The sequence below is a fragment of the Apium graveolens genome, chromosome 11, assembly GCF_009905375.1.
Source record: "Apium graveolens cultivar Ventura chromosome 11, ASM990537v1, whole genome shotgun sequence".
Taxonomy (NCBI): Eukaryota; Viridiplantae; Streptophyta; class Magnoliopsida; order Apiales; family Apiaceae; genus Apium; species Apium graveolens.
In genome coordinates, this window is record NC_133657.1 from 10,658,866 (window position 1) to 10,669,789 (window position 10,924).

The following is a 10,924-nucleotide window of genomic DNA, read 5'->3' on the forward strand; positions in this document are numbered from 1 at the left end:
GTGCCAGGTTGACGATTGAGCACTGCATTGGCTAATTGACCGATTTGATTTTCCAAGGTCTTGATAGAAACCGTCTGACTCTTGCACAACAGCTTAAGTTCCTCAAAATCAGCACTAGTAGGTGCAGCTGCACTTCCCTGTTGAGGATATGATTGCCTTGTAGCATACTGCCGTGGTTGCTGGAATCCAGGTGGGTTAAACTGTTTACTCACTCCTTGCTGATATGGTGGCTGAATAGCATTCTAATTATTCTCCCAGCTAAAATTTGGATGATTTCTGTTGTTAGGATGATAGGTCGCTGGTACAGGCTGCTGTTGTCGCTGATAATTATTCACATACTGAACAGATTCGTTGACAAGAGAACACTGATCCGTAGCATGAGAACCTGCACAAAGCTCACAAACCATAGCTATTTGATTAACTCCATACGTAGCCAGAGAATCAACCTTCATTGATAGCGCTTGGAGCTGGGCTGCAATAGCGGTGGCTGCATCAACTTCCAGAATACCTGCTACCTTGCCTGACGTCATCCTCTGAGTTGGGTTTTGATGCTCATTTGCAGCCATCGTCTCTATAAGATTATACGCCTCAGTATAGCTTTTAGCCCATAAGGCGCCTCCAGCTGCCGCATCGAGCATGGGCCGAGATTGGGCCCCCAAACCATTATAGAAACCAGTGATCACCATCCAATCCGGCATTCCATGATGTGGACATTTTCTCAACATTTCCTTGTAGCGTTCCCAAGCCTCGCACATAGATTCTGTAGGTTGCTGCACAAACTGCGTAAGAGCACTCCTCATAGCAGCAGTCTTTGCCATCGGATAAAACTTCACCAGAAACTTTTGCGCAAGATCTTGCCACGTAGTGATGGACCCAGCTGGTTCAGAATGTAACCAGTCTTTAGCCTTGTCCCTCAGTGAGAATGGGAAAAGCCTCAACTTGATAGCCTCATCAGTCACGCCATTATACTTAAAAGTGCTGCAGATCTCGACAAAATTCCTTATGTGCATGTTGGGGTCTTCAGTTGCCGCTCCTCCAAAAGAAACAGAATTCTGCACCATCTGAATAGTGCCCGGCTTGATTTCAAAGGTGTTAGCTTGAATAGCCGGATGAAGGATGCTTGACTGAATGTCATCAATTTTAGGCCGAGAAAAATCCATAAGAGCTGGATCAGCTTGAATAATACGATCTCCCATAATTACTGGTTCTTTCTGCTCAGTTCCTGAATCCGAATCCTCAAAATCTAACTTCTCCGGAATATCAAGAACTTCGTCTGTCTCCTCAGCTGTATCTAAAGTCCTCTTGCGAGCACGAGAACGAGTTTGCATAAACGCTTTCTAAAGTACCTGAAACACAACCGGAAAAAATAAGTAACTACTACGTCCTAATCACTGAGTCCTAATGACCAATGATGGTAAGTACATAAACTAAACAAATACGCCGAGTCCCCGGCAGCGGCGCCAAAAACTTGTTAGGGCGAAAACACGCACTAATATTCACGCAAGTATACGCGTTCGCAAGTAATATAGAATACTTTCTAGTTCGTTCCCTCAGAGACTCAGACTAAATTAGTGTCTAATTAAACTCACTCACCAATGTATGATTACTTCTCAATGTTAAGATAATAACACTTAAAATTGTTGATTAAATATTAACTATAATTAACTACTTAATTAATCACTTAACTAACACTTCAATTTATCAATAATAAAACACTCATGAGATCACAACTTCATTATTACTTCCTTCTATAGCCATTGTTATTACCTTTAGCATGTGACAGTGTTGATATTAATCGAATAACACGAAACTGATAAAAGCCAACTTTCATTGTACTAATACCATTCTACCAAGCATCCACAATTAAGATAGAAGTTGAATAGTCATCAATTATGTTGAGTTCCCATATGTCTACAGAAATTGACAACACAACGATTTAAGCACAAGTTATTCCTTTTGATTACATAGGGCAAATAAAACTGTTAGAGTTACCCACTAATCATGCACAACGTACATGAACCTATGCTAGCATGGCAAGTTCTAAATCTCAAGATCCACCGTCGCTTCACAAGAGATAAACACCCTATCTTATATGTTCGCGACGCACATAAGACGAATACGCACAACCAATACTAGATATCATGCAATCATCACACACTAAAGTATTAAACAATTAACTAAAGAATTCCATAATAAATCCGTTGCAACCCCATGATCACGATTAGCCCATAATAGCACTTATCGTCATCATGGGTTCATATGAAATCATGATAAACAAACACAAGAAAATAATAACTAAACTAATTATATTAAAACATAGTACGTCACAAGAGTAAATAAGTTCAAAGTAAGAAAACTAGCATCCAACGTTACAACGAAACAAGAATCACAAGAAGATATGCTTCCTCTTCGTTGCAGTGTGCTAAATCGGTCTTCTTCCTTATCTCCTTCGCTCCTTGCGTAAAAACACAATCTTCTTTTTTCCACCACTTGTGAAAACGTCTCAAATCTACTTATATAATAGTCCCATAAAACTCAGATTACATAGAAGTGGAAACCAAACAGAAGTAGAAGTCCTAAAATAATTTATCTTTTTTTCCCGACCCTGCGCGGCCGCTCAGCATAGCTGAGCGGGCGCTCAGACCTCTACTGGAAAAATTCTGATTTCGCTCCGTTTCTTCGCCGTAATCTGCCCGTTTCTTTCCTCTCGCAATGGTGAACACATGCCAAGGCTTATTCTTGATGATTCCTCCCCCGAAATGCAACTAAAACCCTGAAATGCATAAACACTAGAAAAACGCATCAAATACACAAAATACTTGATTTCAAGACACCAATTTAAGCCATTTTAAGACGCTCTAAGTGGTATAAAATGCCACTTATCAGTCTACTACAACCAAGTTGGATGAAGACAAGAAAGGCAAGAGTGTAGATATTTCAAGCTATAGAGGGATGATTGGATCATTACTGTATTTGACTGCTAGTAGACCAGACATCATGTTTGCTACTATCTATCTGCCAGATTTCAAGCCAATACAAAGGAATCACATTTGATGGTTGTCAAAAGGATTTTCAGATACTTAAAGGGAACTCCAAACTTGGGATTATGGTATCCTAAGAGAACTGATTTTGAAGCTGTTGGATACACAGATGCAGATTTTGCTGGATGCAGGGTTGATAGGAAAAGTACTAGTGGAAGCTGTCAATTTCTTGGTCAAAGACTTGTGTCCTGATATAGTAAGAAACAGCAATTTGTGTCAACTTCCACAGATGAGGCTGAATATATAGCTGCTGGAAGTTGTTGTGCTCAGGTGCTTTGGATTAGAAATCAACTAATGGACTATGGTCTAGTGTTACACAAAATTCCTATTATGTGTGACAATACTAGTGCCATATCTATAGTAGCTAATCCAGTTAATCATTCTAGAACAAAGCATATTGATGTTAGGTGCCATTTTATCAGGGAACATGCTGCAAATGGTACCATTGAGCTCATTTTTGTTCCAACAGAGAAATAATTAGCTGATATTTTTACTAAACCTTTGGATAAAGCAACCTTCACTAGACTTGTGAGTGAAATTGGAATGCTCAATTCTTCATCCTAAGGCAAGAACTCAGCTAATGTTTTGCAGCAGATTAATTTCTAATAAATCAACATAGTTTGATTTAATTAGAAATTAACTGAAATATGAAATATAAATATTTCAGAATCTCTGTATATTTATCTTTCATAAAAACTCAAAAATTAACTTAGAATATTTCAAAATTCTAAGGAAACTGCTTAGTTGTTAATTTACATCTTAAATGTGTAAAATTAACACAAGGCAGAAAAACAGTACTCGAAGGTATAGAGAACTGAGTTCTCGATAAGTCAAAATGACTTATCGACAAGTCATTTTAGAGTTCTCGAGTAAGTCCTCAATAAGTCTATTTACAGACTTCTCGAATGACTTCTCGATAAGCTCTATTATGACTTATCAATAAGACCATGTAGAGTTCTCTAATAGTGTTAATTCACAGAGTTCTCGACAAGAATATTTTGAGATTTATCAATAACTCAGAACTAAAATAATTTAATTCAATGAATTATTTTAGAAAAATACTTTTGGAAAATTTATTTTGATTTCAATTTTATTTAATTCAAATAAATTAGAAGTATTTCAGTCCTTTTTGGACAAACTAGGCATTTATCAGAGTTCTCGATAAGTCACTTGACTTCTCGAATGTACCTTTTTCATACTTAAAATTAATTCTCGATAATTTTAATATCAAATGTTTATTTGACTTCTCGATAAGTATTTTACCTTTTTCTATAAATACCCAGACTTCTCGATACACACACTGTACTTACACCTTCTCGAGATCTCAAGTGACCTAGCTTTCAGACAAAAGACGGTTTCTCCATCGTTTTTGCTCCTTTCTCAAAACTTTTTCTTACCCACTACTTCTAAACACTACAATGGCACAAAACATTGTTAGAGCTATCATTCCAGAGAAGGGAACTAACTTTATTGCTTTTCTTGATGCTAACCAAGCCCCTGATAGTTTCAAGAGATTTGTGAAGTTTCTTTCTGAATCCTACATTGCAGGTGCTTTAACTGCAAGTCCTGTGCTGTATTTGGACGTTCTTCATGAATTTTGGACATCAGCTATAACTAGGACAGTTGTTCTAGAGAATATCACTTCTATGGTGGTCACATGCATAATTGGAGGCCAGGAAATTGAGTTTTCAGCTGCTGATGTGAATACAGCCCTAGGATTGCCAACTGAGAATTATGGAGAGATGTCAACTGCAGATTAGCTGAGTGAATTCATGGACTTTATCAACTACAGTGGCTCAATCAACCTGGCAAGCCTGAACAGAACAAACCTTAGGAAGGAATGGTCCTTTGTGTTTGATTCTGTAGTGAGGGCTTTCACTTGCAGAAAAACTGGCTTTGACAACATCTCAAGTGTGGTGCAGAAGCTGATGTTCTCAATAGCTCACAACAGGCATCTGAATGTTGGAGGTCTAATTTTGGAGGAGCTGGCTACCAGGCTTACTATGCCTTTGAAGAATAGAGGTAAAGAAATCTTTTTGCCAAGGTTTATTATGTCTACCTTAGCTCATAAAGTCAATGACATACATTTGTTAGCTGGTATTGATTGTAGTAGAATTGGCAATTGCAAGAAAGTGTCCAAAATTATATTTGGCTCACTTACTTCAAAGAATAAGGTGAGTGTGAGTCTCAGAATCACTCCATTTATGTTGGAGAGATTCAGGACTTATCCTTACCCTATGTCAGACATGAGGGCTCCTAAATTTGCTAGTTCAGCTATGGTTCCTGAGCCTGTGGAAGCACAAACACAGGCACACCAACAGGGACCTTCCAAGGCTGCAGCCCTTTCTTTTACACCTCTAGATGTTAGCAAACCAACCACTTTAGTCTCTCAAAAGACTGAAATGAGTAAAAAGAAGAGAAATAAACAAACCCTTGTTGTTTTAAATGAGAGTGAAACACTTCAAACTGAACCAGAGTCACCCTTGGTCAAGAAACCAAAGAAGAGTAAGAAACCAAAGAAGAGTAAGTTACCAAAGTTGACAACTCTAAAAACCTTCGTGTCCTCCCAAAAGGGCACAGTTGAACAAATGGGGAGTAAACAGTTATTAGATGCATTCTCTCAACAGGGTGTATCTATTGAAAAGAGCATTCACCCCAATGTATCTTGTACTGAGTCAGCACAACATGCACCTAGAGTGTATGGTAGAAGAAATAAGGATGGCACACACAGTGAGGGCACATCACTTGAAGCTCCCTCATCCATTCAGGGGGAGCTGCCAACACTCACAACTGAGCAAACTTCTCTAATCACCCACATTTCTTCATCATATAGAGCACTTGAATCTGATTCTCAAGTGCAGCAACACTCAAGTGACATGGTTCATAAAACTGTGCTCACCACCCAGAACCAACATCTAGATGGTGAGAGGCTACTAGCTGGGGTAGATCTTGATGACACCATCACAAACATGGGGGTTTCATCAGTTTTTACTGAAGACCCCATAGTCACTCTTGCACCTTCATATGCACAATCATCTTCACAGATGAATAGGTTTGAGGGTAGTACTCTTAAGGGAGAGCTATCTAAATCCTCTCCAATTCAATTGGAGGTTCCTCTAGAAGGAACAACTCCCCTCAAAACCCTAGCTAAAATTGCCTTCACAGTTGAAGCTAGGAGTACAATTGCCAATGACCCTGATATGGGAGAGGCAAGTCCATCACATTTATGTGACAGTGCTCTGCAAGGTGCACAAAGGTTTGAGGCTGGTGTACATGACAGTAACCCAGTCAAATCCTCTCCAATTCCAATGGAGGTTCCTACCACATGTGGTGAACAACAAACTGTCAAAACCACAGATCTATCTGTGAGTCAAACTGTGACTTCAGTCACAGGTGGTACTGTGAACATTTCTCAACAGCCATCCATATCTCAACCCAACCAACCACATGTCATGGCACAATGGCTACAAGATATGGAAGCTCAACCTTCTACAGCTGATGACATGTTGGTAGATCAAATCTCAGGCTTGGCCAAACTTTCTCAGCAATTGCTCACTTCAGACATGGGGAACCAGGACTATCAAGCTATAATGTTATGCTTCAATGAAGAGGCTGAACAACAGAAGGAGAAGATAGTAGATGAGGCTGAAGAGGATGGAAATGTAGATGTCTGGTTGTCTGGTGACCATGTGGCAGAAATGGATGAAGTCTTGGCTAGATTCAGGAGAGAATACATAACTATCTTGGGCATCAATGCTAAAACTCTCACTCCTCCTGAAGTCTATGATGCCATTATGGATGTGCATAAAGCTCAACTCAAGGCTTTCCATCTCTTTGGAAAGGCCCTTGAAGTAAAATTGACTGGACATGAAGATAAAGTCAGGAGGTTGATCAAGGAAAAGATGGATGACATTGTGCCTTCTCAAAAGGACATCCAAAATCAATTTCAGTCTTTCACTGAGCAAATGTCAAGGATGGATCTGGCCTCCATAGACAAGGAAGTGTCAAAAATGAGGAGCTCTTTCAAGGCCCTGTTTGATCAAGTTCAAGCTCATATCACAAATTCAAATGATACCAGGGTCAAGCTAGATCAAATTCATTCTGCTAGGTATGAGCCTTCATTTCTTCTCATGGAGGGTGTCAGAAAAGCTGTTGATGAACACTTTGGGTCCTTTTCCACCAAAACCTCTACTTCTCAAATAAGAGAACTTCAAGATCAAATTTCCTCACTTCAAGCTTCCAACTCGGATTTATCTTCACAAGTCAGAGCTCTAACTGCACTGGTTGAGAGTCAATAGCATGATATTCAGGCCCTAGTGGAGTCTCATAAGCATTTACAAATGCAGAATACAGTTGCTTTGAGAGCCATTATGGGAAAACTCAACATACCACTGCCAGCATTTCCTGAAGCTGTAAATCCTGAGATTCCTACTCCCCTACTCATGCCTGTCACCAAGACTAAGGGGGAGATAGATGCAAGGCTAGTACAATCAACACTCAAAAGTCAAGAACAAGGTCTAGAACAAGAGAGGCTCCTTATGGCTGCTCAAGGTCCAGGAATGACACAAGAGTTTGACAACTTGCTCACTGGGTTAAGGAACTCTCTCAACAATAATTTCTTCACTTACAGAAAGACCTTGGAAAAGACTATCAATTATATCAGGGTGCTACAAATCCCAGTCAAGGACCAGTTTTTGGAGAAAAGGATAGTGATCAATCTTAATGATTCTGGTGTAGACAGATGTATGCAAGTCAACTTCAATTATCTGATTTCTAGAAGAGCATCTGAAATAGACATTCTGATTAACAAAGTCAGAATAATCAACAATGAAGAGAAAATGCTACTAGCAGAGTTGAAAAAGGCTCAAGAAGCTGCATTTCCAGAAGCCTATCTACATCCAAGCAAAGGGGTGCACTATATATGCTCTACAACCAAGCAACTGAAACATTTTCAAGTACCTAAAAACTGTATTATGGCCAACAGAAGACTGATAATGGTGCTTGAGTCTGGGCTGAAAAGTAAGAAATTGAAGACTAGTGAAGATGAAGCTATGATCAAGATTATGAGGAGGTACATTGATAACTCTGAAGCTAATTTGCCTAAAACTAAAATCAACACAGATGACTTGGGTGATGATGAGCAGAAGAAAGATGGTCAAAATCCTTCTGGCTCAAACTCAAGTCAATCTAGTAAGGCAATTGGTGGAAAAAGTGATAGTGAGAAAGAGAAGGAGAAGAAAAGTGGATCTGAGACTCAAAGGAGGGATGGAAGGAGACAAAGACAAAAGAATGATACCTCACAATCTCTCAAAACCCTAAATATCCAAATACCAACTGCTAAAACTTCACAGTCAATCTCAACAGAAACTGCTCAACCTCAAATCTCTAAACCCAAATACTTCTACAAGCTCAGTACAAACTCTCTTCTCAAAACTCAAATCACTCACAGCCATACTTCTCTGAAAAGACTCAAAACCTTACCTTCATTTCAGCCACCCCTTAAAACACACTTCAAAATAGTTGGAATAGGTCTAAAAGAAGCCAAGGTCAAAAGGAGATTAAGAAGACAAAGAAGAGAACAACTGATAGCTGAATCTCCCAATGATCATGGATTTGGTGAAAAGGCCATCTGGAACAGATATAATCAAGATGATTTCAAACCTCTAAGTGTTTTTGATTCAGATGAAGACTACTTCTAACAACTAGCTGAAAGAATTGTCATAATTTGGGTTGTTAACATTAGAGAAGTCAGAATCTACTACAGTGATGGGTCCTTTGAAAAGCTTGGAGATAGACTAAAGGATTCTCTCTCAATTGTTGAACTGAAAAGGGTGATAAGCTTGATGAATGGTAAAGATTCAGCCACTAAGGCATGAAGAACAGTATTGGCAGTGTTTGTGGTTAACAGAGAGGAGATGAGAGATAAGCATAAAGAGTTGCTAGCTGAAAGGAGGAGAAAGTATGAGCATGACATTGATGAGTATATCAGAAGATCAGAAGAGTTGAAGGCAGCAGGCAAGAGTAGAATATCAAAGGATGGAAGATTTCTGAATATAAAAGCTGGCTCTTTGTCAAGTTATAGGATAGGGATGTTAGCTAGATATCCTAAGCCAGATTTGCTGAAACTAATAGAGCCTCTAACTGACACCCCCATCCTAGAAGAATTGGAAATACTTGTGCAAATTAAGAACATAATTGAGAAAGAATCAGATAGCTCAGTCTTTACTTAATTATTGTAAACTGTCAAATATTCATTGTACAAGTGTTGTATCAGCTTTTGTATTATTTTATTTTCATTCTTTAACTTGGGGTTAGTCTTGTTAACAGGCATGAATTTGTGATAAACAATCTTCTCACAAATTGGGGGAGATTGTTGTGCAAGACATGCCTGTATTATAACAAGACTAAGTCATACTGACAACCCTAAGATTAGTTATATTGTAACCTTAATCTGTAATTCATACTTGTAACACTTAATGTCTGTAAAATGTAAATGGAGCAGACTGAAGCATTTTTCTCTAAACAGTGTCAAGCCTAAGAATTCTATCTGGAAGAAGATCAAGATGATCATGCCTCAGAAGAATTATGAAGAAGCTTGGAGTTGAATAAATCTGTTTGGTGTAAAACATTCTAAGTCAAGATCTCTACAAGTCACAGAATTAATGTTATAGAGAAATCATTCGAGAACTCCAGAATGACTTATCGAGAAGTCATTTAAACTCCAGAGAGTATCGACGGATGAGCAATGTCTACCCGACGGATGAGCAATATCTACTCGACGGATGAGCAATGTCTACCCGAAGGATAAGCAACATCCACCGGGTGTAGAGAACTCAGGAATTGCTATTGGAGATATCGATAAGTCAGATACCCATTCGAGAACTCAGAGATATCGACAAATATACATTCATTAGAGAACTCCGAGTTATCGATAAGCCAAAGTCCATTAGAGAACTCTGAGTTATCGATAAACCAAAATTCACTAGAAAACTCAGAGTTGTCGATGAGTCAAGTTAACAATGAAGTTTCAGAGATATCGACAAGCCAACATGCCTATCGAGATGTCGAGTTCTCTACAGCTTAATTGAAGATCTCGAAGTGAAGAAATTTCTCTAAGTACAGAATTGCAGAACAGTTCAATATCCAAGGTTGCAAATCAACAAACAATTCACATAGCTGGATTGACAAGTCTACAAAAAGGAGCTTGAGAGATGTGCAAGATCAATGACAAAGATTAACTGACAGAGGAGACTAAAGTAATCACATGATGCTAAAGATATGCTAAGCCAGAAATGGAAGATTTGCTTTTCTATAAATAGAAATGACAAGTGACAGTTTAGAAAAGCTAATAGCATGTTTATTATCCACTGTGTAAACCAACAGTTAACTGAGTTATAAAGTTAACACTGGTCCTCTAGTTAAGTAGAACAATCAGAATAGAAAATTGTGTGTTCTATCTCAAGAAAGAAGCTAAGTTCTAAAATAAGAACTTAGAGATTTTGTAGCAAAACACTGCTTGATTTTTAATATAAAATTAATTGAGTTTTGAAGATCTTTGTTTTACATATTTGCACAGCTATTTATGTTTAACATCCATTCTACTAAATCATTAACAACTACCAACTGCTAAAGCCCAAGTTGATCGAAAATTAAACATTTAAGCCAAAACACATTCACCCCCTCTGTGTTGTATTCATACCTAACAAAAATCATGATTCATCTTGGTTTCCTGTTTTCATAATTTTAATATTTTTTAAAATTGTTATATTAATGATGCCATTATACTGCGAAAGATATCATTATACTATTATATTAAATACGAAATATTAAAAATTTCATCTGTAGTCAGATATGATCATCTGTCGTATTCTAAATTTATAATT

The 10,924-nt window shown here is 38.2% G+C and overlaps 1 non-coding gene across 1 annotated transcript; it reads left to right on the top strand.

Moving 5' to 3' along the window:
* The first annotated feature begins 696 nt into the window (after window positions 1-696).
* Window positions 697-803, top strand: LOC141699026 (small nucleolar RNA R71). Its single transcript, XR_012565517.1, has one exon. It is a non-coding gene; the product is annotated as a small nucleolar RNA R71 (small nucleolar RNA).
* Window positions 804-10,924: the final 10,121 nt, after the last annotated feature.